Raw genomic sequence first — 23,244 nt, 5'->3', positions numbered from 1 at the left:
CAATTGCACTGGGGCTTCTTGCCAGAATGAACAGGAAAGGGCCGTCAGAGAAGAGCCAATAGCAACGTATAGTTGCTGTTTAAGCTAGAAACAAACAACCACCTAAAAAATTCTGGGGGTACAATGCCTTCCCTTCTCTTCATTTGCAGTTATTGATTGAATGACTGTAGCAGTTAAAGACCTTTATGAGGACAGCTGTAATGGAAAACTAATACATGCTACCCGCCTGAGTCTGACTTCACTGGGTTACGGCGTAGACAGATCTACACCCTTGGAACCAAGGTTGAAGGGGGGGAACATTTGTACGATCATGTACAAGGAACGGAGAAATTTTCAGGTTGCTAATTCCTTCTGTTTGGGTTTTATTGAGAATTGAAATAATGAAACGTGTTGCCTGGGCTCAGGGGCAGCCCCAGAAGTTCAATTGTAGTTCAGCTTTAGTTAAGGATTAGTTAATAGATACTTCACATAAAGTGCTACCATGTTCTTTTTCATAATTTTTCTCTCCCCTCCTCCCTTCCTTTGCAGCTGAGAATAATTAACTGTTCTTTTGTGAGTGTCATTTGTTCTCAAGGAATTAAATGCCACCTTATTTCCCAGAACAAGAATTCAACTGTCATAATTATAGCTTCATTTCAGAAGCAAAAAAAAAAAAAAAAAAAAAATCATAATTTATTACAGATTGTTCAGCATGTGAGATAGGTTTAAATGTCATTGGAAGTAAATTGTGGCATGTCATGAAGGGGTTTTAGCCACCACTGTAATTGATTTATAATTTCACATTTAAAATGAACAACATTCACCCATTGTTCTTGTATTATATAACTCTGACAGCAATCCCTTGAGAATGAAGCATTCAACTTGGTCAATACACAATAATAATAATAACAATAACAATGATATGCCAATTTTAAAGATAAGTAGTGAAATTAGCATAAGCACTAAGAACATATGTGTTAAAAATGGAAGCTCAACCTCTATAACACAAGGTAAAAAAATCCATTCTAGAAGGAATGCATTTTGATGTTAGCCTTGAACTCCATAAAATTAAATGACTCTCAGGGGTTTTAATGAAACTCATAAAATTAAGGACCATCAGAATTAAGGTTTAAACTGTTCTCTACCCAGAGTTATAAAGAAAGATACGATAATTGGAGAAGGTGGAGATGAATTTTTTCATTTCTAATGTCAAGCAGATTTAGAATCTATTCCAGTTTTTGAATGGTGAGTTATTATGTTTGCAATGTGACCCTAAGCTCCCAGGATTACATAGTAACCATAGGCTACCGGTTTGGTGGAAGGATTATGTAAATACTCGACAGACCTCTAAGTGCCTACACATCTGTTTTGTGCAAGATGAAGTGAGTCCTATGATGGTTCTCATTCTTCAAAATTACATCCACTGTTTTTCTTCACTTGGATTTGGGTAGAGTAAGAAACACAAACTCACACAATGACAGGGACAATCTTACTGTTGGGAACCACACTGCATGGGCCACGCTTTAGGCAAAATCAGAATCTTCCCAACCTAACCCCCCCCATTCTGCAACCTACAGCATTTTGGAATGCCATTATTTTCCCTTCTGGGAAAGCTAGGACTTTATTGTCTGTTTTTTTTAAAAAAGTCAATATGATGGTCTAGATAGAGAAAAGCTTTTGAACGGTGAGGCACTGTAGGCTGAATAATGGCTCCCCAAGATGCCTGCGTCCTAATCCCCAGAACCTGTGAATGTTGCGTTATACAGCAAAGGGACTTCACAGGTGGGGCTAATTTAAGAATTTTTGAAACAGGGAGATGATCCTGATTATCCGGAAGACCTAAAGGTAAACACAAATGTCTTTATAATAGGCAGGTGAGGAAATCTTGACTACAGTAGAGAAGAGGATGTGACCTCAGAAACAGTCAGGAGCCAAGGAATGTCAGCTGCCTCCAGAATTGGAAGAAGCAAGACATTGAGTCTCCCATGGAGCCTCCAGAAAGGACCACACCCAGCTAACACCTTGATGTTAGCCCCAAATGATTCTTTTTTGAAAGGCTAAGAGAATATATTTGTGCTGTAGTAAGCCACTAAGTTTGTGATAATCTGTTACAGAGGCAACAGGAAACACAAGTTTCATTCACTATGAAGTCTGTCCCAAGATTAAGTTATCTCTGTACTGAGGACAAATGAAGGGTCTGACTCCCACTCTGGCTTGGCATTGAGGCTGCCAGCTTCCTCAGGACCTGGCCTCCTCTTCTGCTGGCTCTTAGGCAGTCCTTACAACTGTCCTCGTTAGGGGACAGTAATCCAAAAATCCCATGTTACCGATTTTTTTTAATGTTGAGCTTGACTTAAAAGTCATCTTTTGAGGAGTTAAATAAATGTGGTGCTTTAAAACTGTGATATTATTTATGGCTTATAGAAGAGAGATTGCATTTATTTGAAGACATTAATTTATTAACAGGTTTCTGAAATATATAGCTTGTGACTTTTCCAAACAGCATTCTCTTAATCAGGTAAAATGATTGCTTTACAGTTGTCACTTAGCATTCAATAAACATTTGCAGGATGTCAAGGATTTACAGTGTAAATTTTAGACCAAGTTTTTGAAATAGTTATTTATCCATTCTTCCATAATGAGAAGAAAGAAGAGATAAGATACTTTCAATAAACTATTGGAATGATACATAAAACCGTTTTATCTGGGGTCTCTGGACAGTAATTTTTTATCACAAATATGTTAGGAGAATTTTTTTGTTCCTCTCTCTTTGATCTTCCACCAGGGGACACCATCCAAATTTTTCTGTAACAGTTCCCATCTTTCCCTGCCCTATCGCTGGATTTGGGACAGTCACACTGGACCTAAGTCATTAAAAAATTTGGAAAACTCAGTATTGGGGAAAAAAAGCAAGACTCAGTCTAGCCTCATTAATTTCACTGAAAGGTGAGCCTCATGGTCATCTTTCTAACATCAGTCTATTATTCATTAATTCACTCAACAAACATCTTCATTTTATGCTGTGCAATGTCACTGAGACAGACAGAAGGGCAAAGCAAAGAAATCTTACCAAGCACTACATAACTATATCAGGGAATGACTTTCCTTTACTGTGTGCTTCCTATATGCCAGGGATGCTGATAAATCATATTACATAACTTATCAAATATGTCCTGCGAGACCGTTGCTATTACTGCCTACTTACAGATGAGCTAGTTCAGACTCAGAGGATAAGAAATCCACCCGAATTTTGAGAAGTAGTTCAGTGGCAGAACTTTAGTTCAAATTCTAACTATACAAAACCCATGGTCCTAACCTCTTTGATAGAATAAAACAAATTAGCTGCCAGAGGAAGACTATAAAGGGCGTGGCTTGAGAGTGTGGATGACATCCCCTCTGTGATAGGGAAGGCTGTGTGAGAGCCGTTGGACTTCACCTAGACTGTGAGGACTGAGAAAGAACTGAATTTATGCTGATAGGCCAGTGGGTCATCCCAGGCGAGGGGACAACTATAGCAAAGACACTAACGTGGGAATGTACAGAACACATGGAGGGAAAGGCTCAGCGTGGCCAGATGTATGGGTCAGCCCAAGTAGCATCACTTGGTGCCAGAGCACAGTGGGTGGGCCTCAGTACAGACTTTGGGATTTGCTACGGGGGAGTAAGTGGAGAGCCTGCATCAAGCAACTGGTCAAGGTGAGCCAGGGAAACGGGACACACTTCTGTTGACTAGAGTTCGGCTTCAAGTAACCAACTCACATATTCAAACTAACATCAGACATTAAGTATTGAATTGGAAAAACCATAAGGGTTTTTCAATAATTAGTATCACATAAGCTGAACCATAATTGATGTCAAAAAAGAGTGATATTCCAGATAAGTCTTCGGTTATTTCTGAAGTATACCACCTCTGCTCTTTATTTCAAAGGAAACAGCGACGTGCTTTGGCCAGGTGCCAACGTTGTGCATCAGAGAACACTAACATCCCTGCCCTCCAGGAACTTAAGGACCATGGGAGAATTGACAGGCTACTTTATTGTTCATGGGATTTGCTGCCCCTCCCTCCTGTGGGAATATATGTCTCCACTTAGGACGGCGTTGGCTAAGGGAATACAGGTAGAAGCAATGTTTCTAGGCAAAAGCATTAAAGCCAAATGTGATCATATTTACACATGGAATCTTAAAAAACAAACAAGCAAAATGAACTGACAGCCATCAACAGATGAATGGATAAAGAAGATGTGGTATTTATACACAATGGAATACTATACAGCCATCAAAAGAAATGAAATCTTGGGCACCTGGGTGGCTCAGTGGGTTAAGCCACTGCCCTTCGGCTCAGGTCATGATCTCAGGGTCCTGGGATCGAGTCCCACATCAAGCTCTCTACTCGTCAGGGAGCCTGCTTCCCTCTCTCTCTCTCTCTCTCTGCCTGCCTCTCCGTCTACTTGTGATCTCTCTCTATCAAATAAATAAATAAAATCTTAAAAAAAAAAAAAAGAAATGAAATCTTGCCATTTGCAACAACGTGAATGGAACTAGAGGGTATTATGCTGAACACAATAAGTCAATCAGAGAACGACAATTATCATACGATCTCCCTGATATGTGGAATTTGAGAGGCAGGGCAGGGGATTGTGGGGGATAGAGAAGGAAAAAATGAAACAACGTGGGATCGGGAGGGAGACAGACCATAAGAGACTCTTTAATCTCACAAAACAAACTGAGGGTTGTTGGGGAGAGGGTGGCTGGGTTATGGACATTGGGGAGGGTATGTGCTATGGTGAGTGCTATGAAATGTGTAAACCTGACGATTCACAGACCTATACCCGTGGGACAAATCATACATTATATGTTAATAAAAATAATTAATTTTAAAAAATGAATTGACAGACACAGGAAAAAGAATACTGGTGGTCTTGCCGGGGGCAAGGGCTGGGGAGGGGGAAGGTGACCCAAAGACACAGACTTCCTAGTTACAAAATAAATAAGTCCTGGAGATGTAATGCATGGCAGGATGACTACAGATGATAATTCTGTATTGTATAAAGTTCTCACCACAAGAAAAAATGTTTAACTGTGTGTGCTGAGAGATGCTAATTAGACTTGTTATAGTGATCATTTCATAGTATATACATATTTCAAATCATTAAATTCTACACTTGAAACTAACATGCTATAGGTCAGTAATATCTCGACTTTTTTTAATTTAAAATTTTTATTTAAATTCAATGTAGTTATCATATAGTCTATTTTTAGTTTCAGGGGTAGAATTTAGTGATTCATCAGTTGCATATGCCCTTTAACATCTTTTCTTAAGAGGGCATTTGATTCTCTATCTGATGTGTGCTTTCTAGTGCAGTTTTGTCATGGTGTAGTAAATAACTGTCCTCGTAGATTCTTTTTTTTTTTTTAATTCTTTTTAAAATTTATTTATTTTTATTTTATAAACATATAATGTATTTTTAGCCCCAGGGGTACAGGTCTGTGAATCGCCAGTTTTACACACTTCACAGCACTCACCACAGCACACACACACACCAATGTCCATAACCCCACCCCCCTCTGCCGACCCCCCCCCACCCCATCTCGACTTTTTTTAAAAGGCCAGATGTGTACTTTGCTGTGATTTCCCTTTTTCCTTTGCTGTGAGCCCAGAAATATCCCAGAAAAAAATGGGGGTTGCTCTCTATGTGCATGGACCCTGCTAAGGAACAGAGCCATAGCCAACTCATGACGGAAAGGCAACATGAGCAGGGAGGCAACCTTTGCTGCTGCAAGCCAGGAGGATACGAGGTCATTTGGCGTAACTTAGATAAGCTGTCTGATACAGCAAACTAAGATGAGCGCATACATAATCACAATATTAGGTCAGGCCCATAGGAGAAATATGGGATTGCAAAGGAGGAAAACATCATTTATGCCTAGATCACATCAGCAGCAGCCCAGCCAAAACATTCTTTTTTTTTTTTTTTTTCCAAGTGGCTTTTTGTTTTGTCTCTCTTGACTTTGCTTTACGTTTAGCGCGGAGTGAAACAGAGCTCTGACAACTGCTGACTCAGCTGGCCTGAGCACACCAACCATCCTTCCCTCGTTCTCTCCTTTGCACCTGACCCTCGGTCCCCACACACTTTAAAGGTCTGTCGTCAAGGACCAGCGGAAGTGCTGCGAGGCAGTGAGTAAGCCTCTCATTCCCTACGCACACCTTCCTTGAGCATCTGCCCCGTGCAGGCTACATGAGCCCCGGAGACTCAGAGATGGAAGAAGACTCCCCGTCTAGTCCCCAGTTAGTCCCCATCTGAAGCTTCTCCACATAGAGTAAAAGCTCAGCCCAGAGCCGCTCAATCCCAGTGAATTTACCTGCATACTCTGGGCTACCAAAGGGCATGTGGCACATGAGAGAGAGAAAGAGAGCTAAAGGACCCGGGCATGGCAGCATGGAGGAGTGGTATCAGGAAACACTTCCTGGATGAAGTGAAACCTGAACTCGCTGTGTAAGGAAGAAAAGGGGTGAGCCAGACTAAGGGAAGAGGGAACCACCACTCTCAAAAGTGCAGAGTGGTGAGGCTCTGGAGAGCTGCCCTGTCTGGACAGAGAGTGAGACAGGAGGGTGGGGCAACAGACCCGGGAAGGCCCTAGAAGCCGCAAGAAGAAGTCTGGATTTTATCCCACAGCCAGTCAGAACGCTGGGGTGCGGTACGGTCAGATTTGCATTTTGGAAAGATTTCCCTGGCAGCTCCAAGAAGAAAGGATGTGAGAGGGGCTGGCGGCTCTTGGAGCGGGGAAGTTAGTCGGGAAGCCCTTTCTATAACCCAGGTGAGAAACTGGGAGGGTCTGCACTGAGACAGGACCTGTTTTCTGCTCTGAAATATGACGGAAACAGAGATGCTCAAAGACATGTAAGGAGGGAATGAGCTCACAGCTGGTCAAGTGCAAGACCAGCAAGGAAGCACCCAGGCTTTTCTGTCCCACTCGGCCTCCGTGAAGACCTCTGACCTTTTTACATTCATATTCTAGCTTTTACTATTAAGTTCCAAACTCAGAACTTGATTAGTTATAAAAGTATTCTCCTACTCTTTTCCTCTTTTGAGGTCCCTTGGTCCATTCATACTTGTAAATACGTTCCTGACAAATGTGTCCCTTCACTCATTCACACCACAAATGTTTACTGACGACCCATGAGGTAGAAGGCACTGTTCTAGGGGCGGGGTAGATAAGAAGAAAAAAACAAAGTCCTTGCCTCATGGTACTGGCAGCCTGCATGATAAATATATAAACACATACATGATTACGAAATGCAGATCTCTCTGAATGAACAGGAGCAGAATGACAAATCAAGAATAGCAGCTGTACATGGAAATCACAGAAATGTCCTGGAAGCCTCACCCAAAGAAGTCAATCAGTTGAGATGTAGGCATTAGTATATTTACATTTAATTTATATCAGTATCATTCTCAAAAAAAAAAAAAAAAGGTGTTGGTACATCTAGGCTGGTACCATTACCTCAAACCACTAGCATTTAAAATACAAGGTCACCTTCTCCAAACAGCAAGCAAGGCCTCTAGTTGAAGGGGCAGGAGTGGAAGGTTGGCATGAGGGAATTCTAGCCCTTTCTGTCTCTGGGCTCACTGAGGCCATAAAGCCCCAGGGGATCTCTGCGAAGGGCTCACTGGAGCACTTACTTCAATATAATTTTTTAAGATTCGGTTTCTGTATTTGTCAGAGAGAGAGAGCACAAGCAAGGAGAGCAGCAGGCAGAGGGAGAGGGAGAAGCAGGCTCCCCACTGAGCAGGGAGCCCGATGCGGGACTCGATCTCAGGACCCTGGGATCATGATGTGAGCTGAAGGCAGTTGCTTCACAGACTGAGCCCCCAGATGTCCCACTTACTCTGGTATTGATTGAGCCTCTCAAGCAGGTCTTGCAAGAGGCTGTGGTGAGGCTGGGTAAGGGTGATACACTAGGGGCTGAGTTCTGAAGTTAGACTGACGTGCACAATTGTGACTCCTTTTCATGAAACAGAACCAAAACCCTTATTGATGCTTTGTTTTTAAAATATCACCAGTTAAAGAGACACTCAGTGAGTTCTGCCTTCATCCCAAGTTCTCTTTGTTTATAGCTTGAAGATGGAAATTCCAGTTCACTCACCCAACAGCCTTAGGGCCGGGCCTTTCTGCAGCGGCCTTTTCAGAGGAGCTCCTGTCACCTAAAGATAAAGAGTGTCTGCTAGAGAGCTGAGCCCAGGTCCCTGGCGGTCCCGCTGGACTCATGGCTTTTCTGCAGATTGTGGAGTCTGCTGACAGCAGGGCTCTGGCCATCCGCCCACAACCAGCAGGCCAGGGACCACCCTGAGCCATCGGCCAACAAGGGTGGCTTTAAACCACTGACCAATAGGTAGAAGACCCTGTACTTGATCTTGGCTCCTCCACACCACCCCTTCATCTGTCACCATTTCCTGAGGCCCAATAATTTGATAAAAAAGGATTTGATTAAGTGCAAGATTGATGAGGTTCCACACTGAGACAAATGGTAATTCAATAGAAGCCCATTCTAGAAAAAGGGCTAGAATATGAACCAAATTCTCTATTTCTTTATCTACATCTCGACATTCACACACACACACACACACACACACACACACACACACACATAGCCCGTTTGGCAACTTGTCACTCAGAAAGACTAATGATAATTATTCATTTTGCACATTTGGCAGATATAATGGGACACTACTTTGGCAGTGATCAAAAATCATCTTCCTTTATAGTTCTTAATCAAAAATTTATTTCCCATTGACTAACCCCAGGAAAAGGTTATCATCTACTTCAGCCTGTACTTATTTCACTACTAACAAGAGATCCTTTTCTCTCCCATCCTCAGCAATGCAGAATTACCATCATTCCCAAGACCTCTTTGGGTTCCTTGACCAGAAGAGGCATTTAGCTGTGTCATCCATGATGTATTGCACATTTAATTGCACTATGCAGCTATTCAAAAAGCATTCAGAAGTAATCATTTAGCATTAATATCCCAGGGCAATCCAAGGTCACAGTACATTAAAAACTAATTCACAGTGGTTCAAGAATGCATTTTTCATATATGGAGTAACATAATTCTTTTATGATAAAAATGATAGTGGTGTAACAGAATGATGAGATACAAGATATTCTGAATATCCATCATTGGACCTACTGTACAAATGGCAAAGTCAGACCTTTGTTCTTCTCATAACTCAACATACCACCAACCTGTATTAAACACTATTGACCATGTTAACCTTTTATAAAACTGACCATGTTTTAAGGAGCAACAGCTCCTTATTTATTATCATAGACAATACAAGCATTTAATACTCATTGTGATAATTTCACTCTGAAACTGTATTACCTTTTCTTCTCTGTAGTCATTCTATATAAAATTATAATAACCCCATGGGTAACTAAAAGCTTTTTAAACATTTCCCTGTGTGTGTATGTGTGTGTATGTGTGTATCCTATCAACTGTCTTCCAGGAATGCTGCGGGAGATGAAATCATTATAACTTGCATCAAACATCTATCATGCTACAATAATAGTCCCAAGGCAACAGGCCCTCCACACAACATAGAATGGGCAGGCTCCACCCTCCAGAACCTACCATCTCTCACACCTCGTACCATTAGCAGTGTTGTACCACACTTCACTGCCATTCGGCAGGCAACACATCAGGAATTATTTCAGCACTTCATAGGCAATATTGTCACTTGTTAATATGCTAATCTCTGCATCCAAAGATACCAGATTACATTACCAAGCCAATGTGTTTTTTTCCCCTATTTCTTTATATTTCACTTTCCCAAATCCATCTTTCCAATCATTCCATCTAGACTGGACAGAAGCCCTAAGTTTTGTCCTCTTCAGACGGTCATTCAAAATGACCAACAAGTATCATCCCCACCTTGCATTTAGGACACTGTTCTAGATCCCAAGTGTAAGCTGAGATTGGGCATACACCTATAATGGAGATAAGATATCAAATCACAAAGCACAAATAAAAGTGTAAGTTTGGCCAGCGATAACAGAAAACTGGAACAGGTACCACATGACTTTGGTCAATGAACAGTGCAGATGTTCAAGTGCTGAGTTTGGAAGCAAGAACACGACTGGCCTCCACCTGTCCTTTCCGTCAGCCTCTAGGATGGCCCTGTTACAGTCCCTGGAACATGTGTTCATGGCTCACCCCCTCAGCTGCCTTTCTCCAGACTCCTGAGAAGTTCTTTTTCTGGAACTGCAAGGGAAAGGAAGAGCCCTAAGAATCTGATGACATAAGAGACATGAATGGGATCTGGGAAACTATCCCACAGGTAGGTGAGCAACAGGAGAGATCATTTAAACTTTTAGAAACTTCTATTTCCAAACAATTTTTAACACAAAAAGCCAGATTTGGGTAAATTAGGGAAACCAGTAGTTCTGACTGCATGTACTTTAAATAGGAAGTGTAACTATCTGTGTAACTATCAGCTTTCCTAGCTGCAGTCCCTAAATCCACAGGCCAATGAAACCTGGGGGATTCCTCAAAACACATGAACAAGGTGCTTGGGCCTCCTCTCCTCTTGGTGATGAGAGCTGAAACATTTCTCCCTCCCATTCTTCCTTTTTTTTGCTTCTTCCCTTTTCTCTTCCTCTTACCTGATTCCTTACCAATGTGCTTTGAGGACTAGAAGGATCATACCAAACTTAGAAAGGAAGACATTAGAAGAAATGGAATAAAATACAGTTGGTGATCCAAAAATTTCACAAAGGAGGCATGGCTACATTAGTTCAATCTCCACTGTTTCCAAGTAGCCCGGCTTCTCCATCACAGATCCTTGGGAAAACCAGTAAGATTGACTAAAACAAATAAACTGAACATTAGCACTGATTGCGGTCTGCATTGTAACATTTTTCATTTAAAGACCATCTTAAATGTGCACATCCTGGCCCCTCTCACCCTCTGATCCTACCCTCCTATCAACCAGCAGTCTCAGACAAACCTTATACAGAGTCTTAGCCATATATTGACCTCCCTCAAGAACAGAGCAAGGGAAGCAGGGCTTCCTAATAAAATAAGTTCTTTATAAAACGAAGTAACTTCAATAATTTCTTCGGGCACATTTATTGTTATCCCCACTCCCCCTCCCAATAGCATTAATATCATCAAAATCTCCATGTGTCTGTATCCCTAGCAAATGATACAGAAAGAAAAGAGCAGGAAGCTGGACAAAGTTGCCAATCCTGAGTTCTACTGTCTGTCACTATCAAGCCTCCTGATAGCATACACGTCACTGAAACACTCTGGGTCTTCTTTTCATCATCTCTAAGATGAAAGTGTTGGGATAAGCTCTCTAGTCTCCCTTCTAGATTTAATTTTCTATAATTTTTATTCTAATTTAAAACATTATCACTGGATAAAACCTACCCACTTGGACAGAACTGATCGTGGAAAAGTTGATTCAGACATTAGCACTTAAAAGCTAAGAGGATAGTCTTAGCTTAAATATGAGGGTACCTTAAATATGAAGAAACTGGAGTTCTAAACAGTTTAATTACTTGCCTGACCAAGGTCAGTAAGTTTATGAGCAGTGGGTTCAGTAATCAAATTCTGAAAGGCTTGAACAAAGACTATGGGGTTGGATTTGGATTTTAACTGTGGTTGAACTAATTGTTATGTGACCTTAGGCAAGTTGCTTAAGCTCTCTGAGCACTAATTATTACAAGCGGTAGTAATATGTTGCCTACATCTCAAGATTGTTATGACTTAACACAGGTGAACAATACCTAGTTAGTTCTCGACACATAGTAGGGGTGCAGAAGAGTTAGCTTCTTTTCTTAGCTCCTTCATGCTCTCATGGTGTGCCAAAGGGAAGTATTAGGTCTAATGCTGAGTACTTGTTAGCAGCCATCGTTGTAGCGTCTGGTGGACTGGAATTTAATCTCTGTGTCCTACTGCCCTCTTCTGGATCTTGAACATCAGATCGACTTGTGAATTCAGTTTATTGGTTCCTAATTGAGCAAACCCTGAACTTGACTCTCTAATGCCTACTCCAGAGATGCAATGGAAGCAATTGCTGGATGCAACAGGTGTACATTTCCAGCAGAAAAGATAACGTGATGACTCACCACCATAGCTGGTCTGTTGCAGTTCTGATGAAGTGGCTTAAAGCACACTTTCTCTCATGTGAGTGCCAGGTACTCTAACTTTTGACAGTTCCAAGTTACTCACAAACAGTGACCAAATCTGTGGCGAAACAGATGTAAGTAAGCCGCACATTACTTGGAGACTGGCTTGGAAGGGAATCCTAACCTAATTAAGGTTTGTCGTAGCTCCTAGACTAACTATTCTAGGAGCCATTTGGCTTTAGTGCATATTTCTGCAAGCTTTTAAACCTTTAATTATATTTATTCACACAAATATAATCCATCTGTTTCTAATTCACTTACATCTTTTGTAACAAACTGTTTTTTTATACCAAGTTCATGTCCAAAAAGCCAAAGACATGCTTGTAAGTGGTTCAAATGTTTGGAAGTTTTTCTTAGGTAAACATGGTGAAATGTATCAAATGCATTATAAAATATTTGAGGTTCAAGTAGTAGGCATATCAAAGAACAATTTACAGAGATTTGAAATATTGGAGAGTAATACTCATATCAGGCCAACACTAAGATTCAAATTTCTATCTAAAACGAACCAAAAAGAAATACTCTGTTGTGCTACCTGATGGTCTACCACAGGTATAAGCATATGGGTAACCCAAATTATATTTTTGAGAAAAGCGCAGAAACAACTAGGCAGTATCTTAGACTTTTCACACTCGAGATTAATTTTTAAGTTGGCTGTATGTGATATCATTACAACTTCAGAAAAAAATAACTCTTGACTTGGAATAGTAGATGGGTTAATGGGTTTGATGGACAGTTGAATGGTTCAACAGAAGTGATACCCTTAGAATTTTTTAAATTCAGTATATTTTTTCCAATTATTTCCATGATCCACACATTCCAAACACAAATTATTTTTCTTTATTATTTCAAATATTTATTTCATGATCAACCATCTAAGTGGAGATATACATTGCTCTAAAAAGTAAGACAGTGCAAAATATTAAGTCAAATTACATTTGAAATATGCTAAAGAGAAATTATAAACATTCTGAAAATAATTTCTCCTACAAAATGAAGAATGGTTTTATGTGCCTAATTACAACCTTATTTGTGTTTTATAAATCTCTATTATCACACATTATATGTGTTTAAAGACTTTGAATTCTGATGCCTCCAACTTTGCTTTTCTTTTTCAAAACTGCTTTGGCTATTCTGGGGCTTTCTGTGGTCCCCTACAATTTTGGAATTATTTGTTCTAGCTCTGTGAAAAGTGCTACTGATATTTTGACAGGGAAAGCAAAGCTGGAGGCATCACAATTCTGGACTACAAGCTGTATTTCAAAGTTGTAAGCATCAAGACAGTGTGGTACGGACACAAAATCAGACACACAGGTAAATGGAACAGAATAGAAATCCTAGAAATGGACCCACAACCCCATAGTCAACTAATCTTCAACAAAGCAAGAAAGATTATCCAATGGGGGGAAAAAAACAACAACAGTCTCTTCAACAAATGGTATTGAGGAAACTGAGCAGCAACAAGCAGAAGAATGAAACTGGACCACTTTCAGGGCACCTGGGTGGCTCAACACGTCTGCCTTCAGCTCGTGTCAGGCTCAAGTCATGATCAGTGTGTCTCCTTGCTCAGTGGAGAGTCTGCTTCTCCTTCTCCCTCTCCCCCTGCTTATGTTCTCTCTCTCTCCATCTATCTCTCAAATAAACAAAATCTCTAAAGGAAAAAAGAAAAGAAAAGAAACAGGACCACTTTATTACACCACACAAAAATAAATTCAAAATGGATGAAAGACCTGAATGTGAGACAAGAAACCATCAAAATTCTGAGGGAGAACACAGACAGCAATCTCTTTGACCTCAGTCATAAAAACTTCTTCCTGAACATGTCACTAGAGGTAAAGGAAACAAAAGAAAAGATAAACTACTGGGACTTCATCAAGGTAACCTTCTGCACAGTGAAAGAGACAGCCAACAAAACTAAAAGGCAATATACAGAATGGAAGAAGATATTTACAAATGACATATCTGATAAAGGGTTAGTATCCTAAAGGTATAAAAAAACTCAACACCCAAAAAGCAAATAATCCAGTTAAGAAATGGGCAGAAGACATGAACAGACATTCTTCCAAAGAAGACATACAAATGGCTAATAGACATATGGAAAGATGCTCAACATCACACATCATCAGGGAAATACAAATCAGAACTACAATGAGATACCACTGCACACCTGTCAGAATGGCTAAAATTAAGAACACAGGAAACAACAGATGTTGGCGAGGATACAGAGAAAGGAGAACTCTTTTACACTGTTGGTGGGAATGCAAACTGGTTCAGCCAGTCTGGAAAACAGTATGGAGGTTCCTCAAAAATAGGGGCACCTGAGTGGCACAGTTGGTTGAGTGACCATCTCTTGGTTTTGGCTCAGGTGATCATCTCAGAGTTGCAAGATCCAAGTTCTGTGTCAGGCTCCACACTCAGCGGGGACTTTGCTTAAGGCTCTCTCTCCCTCTCCCTGTGCCTCTCCCCCCACTCCTGATTTCTCTCTCTCTCTCAAATACATAAATCTTTTTAAAAAGTTAAAAACAGAACTACCCTACAACCCAGCAATTGTACTACTAGGTATTTATCCAAAGAATATAAAAATACTGATTTGAAGGGACACATATATCACAATGTTTACAGCAGTATCATCAACAATAGCCAAATTATAGAAAGACCCCAAATGCCCATCAGCTGATGAATGATAAAGAAGATGTGGTATGTATATGCAATGGGGTATTATTCAGACATCAAAAAAAAATTTAAATCTTGCCATTTGCAATGAAGTGAATGGAGCTAGAGTACTACGCTAAGCAAAGTGAGTCAAACAGAGAAAGACAAATATCATATGATTTCACTTCATTGCAGAATTTAAGAAACAAAACAGATGAACATAGGGAAAGGAAGAAATAAAAGAGAGGAGGCAAACCACAAGAGGCTGTTAACTATAGAGAACAAACTGCGGGTTGCTGGAGGGGAGGTAGGTGGGGGATGGGCTAAATGAATGAAGAGGATGAAGGAGGCCCTTGTTGTGATACGCACTGGGTGTGGTAAATAAGTGATGAATCACTAAATTCCACTCCTGAAACCAATATTACACTATATATTAACGAACTATATATTAACTAACTATAATTTAAATAAAAGCTTGAAATATAAATAAATATATAAATAAGTAAATAAGAGGACTTTGCAGATTAGTATTATTAGAAAACACTAAGACATACCCTTGTTTAGACCTGACATTCACAGAGGAGAAATAGTGTTTCCAACACCACCTAGCAAAGAAGCCATGGAGTAGGAGCCAATCTCAGGAGGGCAGACACTACACCTCCACTATGTAGCCTTCTGATGTACGCACACAAGCGTACACACACACACACACACACACACACACACAATTCATATAACCATATACCCATCCTGCAAACACAAATGGACTATAATCAAGACCTGTATCAAAAATCATCTTCTTAACAAATCCCCCCCATACTCCAACAAAATGAATGGTCCTTTTCTCTGGTACCCAACCCACTTGTTCATTCTTCTCTCATGGCCTTTATTGCATTATAATTATTGTTTATATGGCTGTCACTTATATCCAGACTATGAACTCGGCAAAAGTAGAGGCTCTATGTCCTATTCAGATTTTTATCCCAAACATCTAGCCTGATGCCTAGAACACATCACAGTAGATGCTTCAGGAAGCGTGGCTGCAAACAGGATAACTTGTTTGAAATTCTCTGGTTCTTTTGTCTGTGTGTTAGACGCTAAACATCGGGGTCAGCTGACTTCTAAAACACTTCTCCACACCCAGACAACAGCCATCTCACAGTTAAGTCAGTAGAAGTGGTGAGCTTTCAGTAACAGAGGGCATTCAGCCATAGACTGGGTGACAACTTGATGGGACCTGAACCATGAAACAGGTAATCGGGTTTGATAACCTTTCAGGTTCCTTTCAGGTTCCTTTCAGACATGACCTCCTGTGATTCAATACAGGATGCTTCCTTACCTTTTGACTACTTTGTGAGAACTGCCAAGGCAATGACATGGAATTCTTGAATTCCTGAGATGTTCTGAAATAACTAGGGAAGCTAAAATATGCTTGTGAGGTAGATCCTACCTATAACTCACCCAGGAAACTGGGTTAGACTATGTCCTCGCTCCCTTGACAGCTCCTAAATTCTAAAGTTACTCATCATTTTTCACTGATTTTGACTTAGACTCTCTTTCATCTTTCCCAGCCAGGGCTCCTTCTCTCGGTTCTGTTGGCTTTCTTCCACCACACAGACTCCCCAACAAGCTCCAATCAGAGCAGACACAAGCAGTACTGTATTGGAGGCACTGTGCTGGGCACTTCCTATCTGTTATGTCGTTCTGCTCCTAACAAGTGAATACACTGCAATTCCCACATTAAAGGATCAAGGAACTAAAACGAAGAAACACGCCCCATGACTACCACTAAAAAATGGCGGAGCTGCAATCCAAGCCCGTGGCTTTCCTACTCCAGAGTGCATGTCCTTAACCTCTAAGCCAGTGTTTCTCCAACTCTGCTGCACACACAGGTCATCTGTGCACCATGATTAGAAACAGATCCTGATTCAGTTGATCTGAACTGGGACCTAAAGTTCCACATTTCTAGCAAGTTCCCAGGTGGATCTGTTGGCCCTCTGATGACTCTTTGAACAGCAAGGGTTGATGCCTTTGTCCTTCCCTTGCCTTCAGGCTTTGAACAACTAGCTCTCTTCGGTTCCCCTGCCTCCAGATTTGGCAGACACCAAGAAGCTAACTTGAGGGCTCAGTGGGTGGGTTCACCATTTCAGGAACACACACTCCAGCCCATGTAATAGTTAGCGACCGACGGGGATGACAAGCACCAGGACACACCGCACAGAGGTCCCCAGCAAGCAGCTTCAGCCCGCTAAAGAATGGAGAGAAAGTGTCAGGACTCTTTCTTCTCCAGCCTGGACCCACCAGAATTTAACTTTAACATATCAAAAGCAAATAAATAAAGGAGGCATCGGTCTATTTTACAATACAGTATCCATAAAGAGCTACTTTTTAATGCAGTTGATGTTAAAATGTAAATTTTTTTTAAGCTAAACAAGAATACCAACACCGAAGGAAGATCAGGACAAGTAAATTTAATGACTTAATGTTGCACGATATAAAATCATTCCACTTGAATAACTTTTAATTAATTATAGTGCATATATGCCAATTATGCCTGATTTATTAAGAGAAGTTCAGCAGCACTGGCTCCTGATATATAACACTGGTTGCCATGGTATCCAAGCTTTACAAGGACATCTTAAGGATCATGATGCTAGTGTCAGGTGGTAAGTTTGACCTTCTGGGGGTTTAATGATAGATGACTGTCCTGTTGAAAATACCTCAGGCACAAGGTAGAAGCATAAAGGTTGTACAGATATTCAGCTTCTTATTTTATTGGAGTTTGTGCATCAGCAGCCATAAATATAAGATTGTGCACGTACATGAGGGTATACACACATGCATCCGGCTTCATGCATGAGACCTGTGCTTGATCAGCACCTTCTGTCGTCCTCACCAGGTCCTGACAGGAATCCATCCATACGCCAGACCTCAGCTTACCCATCAAAACCTACCCAGCCTATGCCCCACTTCCCCCTGGACTGCTCTTCTCACAGGGATGACTGAACAGCCAGAAGTCTTCGGATAGCATTGCAGCGAACACACGCAGTCATCCCCACCAGAGAACGCCGTGGCTCCGTGGCATGGCTTCGTCAAAGATTCATGCCTTCAGTAGGCTCCCAAGATTTCTTGGGAAATTTTAATGGCATGGAAAGTGTCTTTCAAATTCCAAGAACAAACCTAGAGATGAGTTGAAGGTTTCAAACCCACCACAACCACCTGAGGAGCTGTTCTCTCTACCTTTCTGTTAAAAAGAAAAAAAAAAAAGGAGGAAACATCTGCTTTCTGTGCCAAGTCTCAAACATGTCAATGAAGATTGTCACGTGAAGAGAAGACAGTCCCCGTACCTATGTGTTCTTTCATTATGGCTGTGCTGCCTTTATCGTCGTCATTCCCCTGCGCGCTTTCCAAAACGATCAGTGCTCGTAGAAGCAGTTCTGGTTTTAGTCTCTGCCAGGGATGGCTACTGGGGTTACTGGGACTGGGGATATGGATGCAGGTATAGCTGAAGGAGAGAAAGAAGAAAAAGTAAAGAAGTAAGTTGTAGCTCTTCATGAGTTAATGAATAGCTCAACATACTTCCCGTAAGGTCATCCTATCCTTTAAAAAAATCGTTCTCTCGGATATTTTCTTTCTGTTCACATTCCCTTTCCCCATGAGTCCCAGCTGGCTGTCTCTGAGCTTTATAGGAAGCCTCAGCCCCAGGGTTGCAGAGGACGGCTCTAGCCCACTTCAGCAAGGAGGCCTGGGAACTGCGAACCCTGGAAGAATGATCCTCTGTCTGCAATTATTGTTATAAATGTTCCTCTGGAACTCACTAGTGGCCGTATGGTCTTTAGTTTTTATTTGAGAACATTCTTGGCTTGTTTTCTATTAAAGGCAAGGCAGGCAGAGAGCATAGTAAATGAAAAGATATTTCCAGCCGGGTTCTCAGCGAGATTTACTTTTCAGTAAATAAAATACCCCTGGGAATAAACTGCTCATCCTTTGAGATGTATTACTATAGTTCCTATCATATCTGTCAATTCAGGAAAAGAGACAATTTGCTAAGTATCCTGTTTCCCCGGAAATTAATTCTTACGTGAACTGCTTCAACCACTTTGTCCTTTTACCTCCCAGATCAAATATAGATTCTTGGCCTCCTCTTCAGGGCTACCTGCCACGGCAGCTACTCGTTTCGAGACTCTCGCGCCCTCTCGACAGGCTGAGCTGTGGCCAGCCATTCAGCTGCTTGCTGGCTCTCCTGCCTGTGTGTATGACAGCCTCTGACTCAACTGCCTCACCATTAACTCATTCCTTCCTGAAGATGACCCAGAATGATTAAACTAAAATGTTGATTCTTTCCTGGAACATGTCACCAACTCCTTCCTGTCTGCCTTAAGAGCAGGTAGACTGTTGTTGTCCATTTTCTATCCTTGGAATAGTCTTTGGTATTAAAAATGAATTACCACTGAGATCTACTTGAACTATCAATTCCTACCTGCTTCAGCCCTGTCCCCAACACCCCGCCAGCAAGTACCGAAGTCAGCAGATTTAACCTTTGCTGGTACCCAAGTGATGGGGTTGTCTGAGCAACCTTTTTTCCCTTTCTGGGTTCTTAACCCTTTGAGAGCAGTCAATGGTGGCCAGAAGAGAATCAAAACCCCTGATCAGATTTATTGTTTCAAGAGCTGGACTGGAGAATATTGCAAGGCTTCTCTCCTCCCTCCCTATCCCCCTAAGCAGCCTATAGCTAACTGGCAAACCTGGATCAAAGTGAGAAAAAATACAGTTCGGCCTAATAGAAGTCTGTGTATCTTGGTCTGTTTACCCCTGGAGACTGGGAGCACAGGTTTCCATGACGCCTGGGCTCAGGCAGGTCCAGCAGATCAAAGGGCAAAGAAAAAAAAAATGCAGGGGACAGGTGCCATCTGTTACATCCATAAGATGATTCCACCCTAGAATTAACAAACAATTGCCAAGTCTTAGGTGCTTACGAACCCCGAGATTGATAGCTTGCTCATGTTCCGAGGCCATGTGGGGTCAGCTGCAATTCAGCTCCCCACCATCTCCACTCCAGACTTATTTATCTGGGACACTGTTAGTCAGAGGGCAGCCGGAAAGAAGCATAGCAAATCCTACCCTGGTGTTTAAAGCTGCTTTTCAGCAGTGATCCAATTCACCTCTGTGGAGTCAAGAATTTGGTTTTGCTCAAAGATACAGGTATTTGGGGGCAACGACATGGGCAATCAGTTAAACATGCTTATATAATGGAGCCCCATAAAAACTCTGAACTCAAAGCTCAGATGAACTCCCCTGGTGGTCAATGCTGCATGCATATTGTCTCACATTAATAGTGGGAGGGTGAAATGTCCTGCGTATAATGGACACTTTGCATTTGGAACCCTCCCAGACCTTACTCTAGCATGTCTTCCTTTCGCTAATTTTTCATCTGTATGTTTTTCCTAAAATAAACTGTAACCATGAGTACAGTAGCTTTCAGTGAGTTCTATGAGTCTTTCTAGCAAATATCAAACCCAAGAGTGGTTTGGGAAACCCCTAAACTTGCATTTGATGTCAGAAGGGAAGGTGGTCTTGTATGGTCTTTTCCCTATCTCCTTGTAGCTGGTGACAGAAAGCTTGGGCAGAATTGGCAGTCTGGAGGACTGTGCCCTCAAACTTTGCAGCTTGTCTAACTTTGAGTAACTTCCATTCACACTTCCTCAGCCAAAGCAAACCGGAGGCCACACTGTCTTAATTCATTGGGGGAGGAATATATAACTCTCCCATAAGAAGGGTCATCACAGGAAAGGCAGCCACAGAAAAGAACAGGAAATGCTTTGAACAATAAAATCTACCACAACGGGTTGGGTAAAGAAATATAAAGACATGAACTAAAACGACATTGGAGAGATGACAGAAAGACCAGATATGATAGAACAAAATCAAGAAAATGAGATGTTTGATTCAATATGAGAGTAATGCCGTTGAAGTAAGAATCACTTACATTTGTAGGTAATTGCTGATACCATTCACTGAGTGGAAGAGCATTGGGGATAATAAGTTTAATACTGAACATGTTAATTTGAGCATCATCCAAGAAGGGGTGCTTGGTTCAATTATATGTCTAGAACTCAACAGAGAAATGACAGCTAGAGATAGGTTTAGAATTCATCTCCCCATAGGGCAAAGTTGAGTGCACGAGATCACTATGAGTATCTAGAATATTAAATGGGGAGGGCTAAGGGGAGGGACTTCCAGGGCAATGCTTTCCTTGCACTTTTTCACGTCAGTACACATAGATATTTGTGCAGCCCACTGGGGTAAACAGACAAGACAGCTCAAGTCTGGAGGCAACTAGCCTGGGGGCTCTGGCCACAGCAAGGACAAGGGGATCACTGTTTCATGCTGGTTGGGAAGCTCAGTCCTATGGAATAAATGCATTTAGGCAGCTGGAAAAGAACAAAGAAAACCAGGAAGTAGCCACAGAAGAGGAAAGAACTGTTAGAAGGAACTTGAGTTTGCATAGAATGAAAACTGAAAGGTATAAGCCAGTTTGGGCGAAGAGTAAGTCGCTGATGAACTACAAGAAAAGGGTTTTGTGGAGAGGTGATATGGAGTCATGACTTCGCGGGTTGAGGAATGAACGTGACAGGAAAAGGACAGAGCATGAGTAGAGACATGAGGGAGATCCGGTCTATGGAGGAGAAGAAAGACATTGGCAAGAACCAGAGTCTGTCATCAGGTTTATGGGAAGTTGTTTTGAGATGGGCAAGACCAGAGCCTTTCTCAAAGCTGAAGACAAAAAAACCAAGGGAAAAGGGGAAGTTGACAAGAAAGAGAAGAAGTGGGTGATCTAGAAATAAGAACAGTCGGAGGATGGCACCCAGAGGCCAGACAGGCAGGAGGAAGGACAAATGTTGCCTTGAGGAATAAAAAAAGGAGGATTCATTAGAGCGGAAACAATGGAATCCTGGGCAGTGGGTGACAGTCCTGTGAGACTCTTTTCTCTCTGCAGGAAAAGTTTCTGTCCCCTGAGGGCATGACAAATGTGAGACAGACAAGCCAAGCTGCACACGGTGCTTCACGTGATGTTCCATTAAACTGGGCATAGACAAAATCTTGAATAATAGACTATTTGCTCAATGTGTCTTCTTTTTCACTCCATCCAAGGCCATTCCATGATTCACCTCCTCCATTTTCTTCCTGCCTCACTCTGTTCCAAACACATCAGCCTTCTTGTTAGTCCCTGAATATGATAAGCATCCTCCTGACTCGGGGCCTTTACACAAGCTATTCTTTCCATACAGAGCTTCTGTGTCCAGCCACTGGCATGGCATCCCCCTTCAACTGCTTGAGACCTTGATTAAAAGCTCACTTATATGTTGGCTAATAAAATTCAAATTAAAAAAAAAAAACACCTCACCCTATTTTAGAAGATTCCCTATTCAATTATTTTATAATAATACCCTTCCAGGATTCTCTTTATTCCTATCCTCCTTTCCATTTCTTTGCAAGACTTGTCCTCACTGACATATTTTTCATTTGATTGCTTGCTTAATGGGTGTTCCTTCGTCTAACCCTGGTCCTAGAGCACAGAGATTTAGTCTGTTTTGTGACCTGTTCCACGACCAGTACCGAGGAGATTGCCTATAGCAAATACAGAACGGTCACTATTTGCTGATGGAATTCCAGCTCTCTCTCCTACTCTGTGTCTTCTTTAGAAAATGTCCCCTTTTCCCTCCTTTCCAGTGTCCCCCTTTCCAATGTCTCTGCCTCTTAACTTCCCTTTCTTTCCAGCAGATCAGGAAGGGATCTACCACCAGATAATTGTACAATCATTGCTTGATTACTCTTCAGTGTGATGAATTTGGGTCATTGGACCTTGACATATACATTTATAATTCCACTTTTATTTATAAGGGTGTTAAAAATTTTATTCCAAATTAAAATAAATTCCAGCATCATAAACTAAACTTTTCTCAAGCAAAGCCATTTTATGTTAGCTATGGAATAAGAAAGTCAATGGAGAGGATGTCTGAGTGGCTCAGTCATTAAGCAGCTGCCTTCGGCTCAGGTCATGATCCCAGGGTCCTGGGATTGAGTCTTGCATCGGGCTCTCTGCTCCGTGGGCAGCCTGCTTCTCTCTCTCCCACTCCCACTGCTTATGTTCCCTCTTTCACTGTGTCTCTCTCGGTCAAATAAAGAAATAAAATCTTTAAAAAAAAAAAAAAGAAAGAAAGAAAAGAAAAGAAAAAGTAAGTCAATGAAGAGAGTCTCTCCCCTAAATAATCCTGGCCTGTTAGGCACCATTTTAGAACCCTTTCTCTTACAGTCCCCGTTCTACCCAGCGCTGCAGCAACCAGCTCTACAAGGGCTCCCAACAACCCCACATAGGGAATAGCCCAGGAGAGCCTCACCTCAGGCCACCTGTGAGCC

The 23,244-nt window shown here is 41.6% G+C and overlaps 1 long non-coding RNA gene across 1 annotated transcript in view; it reads left to right on the top strand.

The window, feature by feature from the left end:
- LOC309860605 overlaps nucleotides 1-19,392 on the top strand; it is a 36,657-nt gene extending 17,265 nt beyond the window's left edge. Inside the window, exon 3 of the long non-coding RNA XR_014309487.1 lies at nucleotides 18,946-19,392. This is a non-coding gene — a long non-coding RNA (uncharacterized lncRNA). The remainder of the gene's footprint in view (nucleotides 1-18,945) is intronic.
- Nucleotides 19,393-23,244: the final 3,852 nt, after the last annotated feature.

This window comes from Mustela nivalis (assembly GCF_964662115.1).
Source record: "Mustela nivalis genome assembly, chromosome: 2".
In the NCBI taxonomy this organism is placed as follows: domain Eukaryota; kingdom Metazoa; phylum Chordata; class Mammalia; order Carnivora; family Mustelidae; genus Mustela; species Mustela nivalis.
Note: the sequence above shows the minus strand (reverse complement) of the source record. Positions and strands in the feature narration are given on the sequence as shown.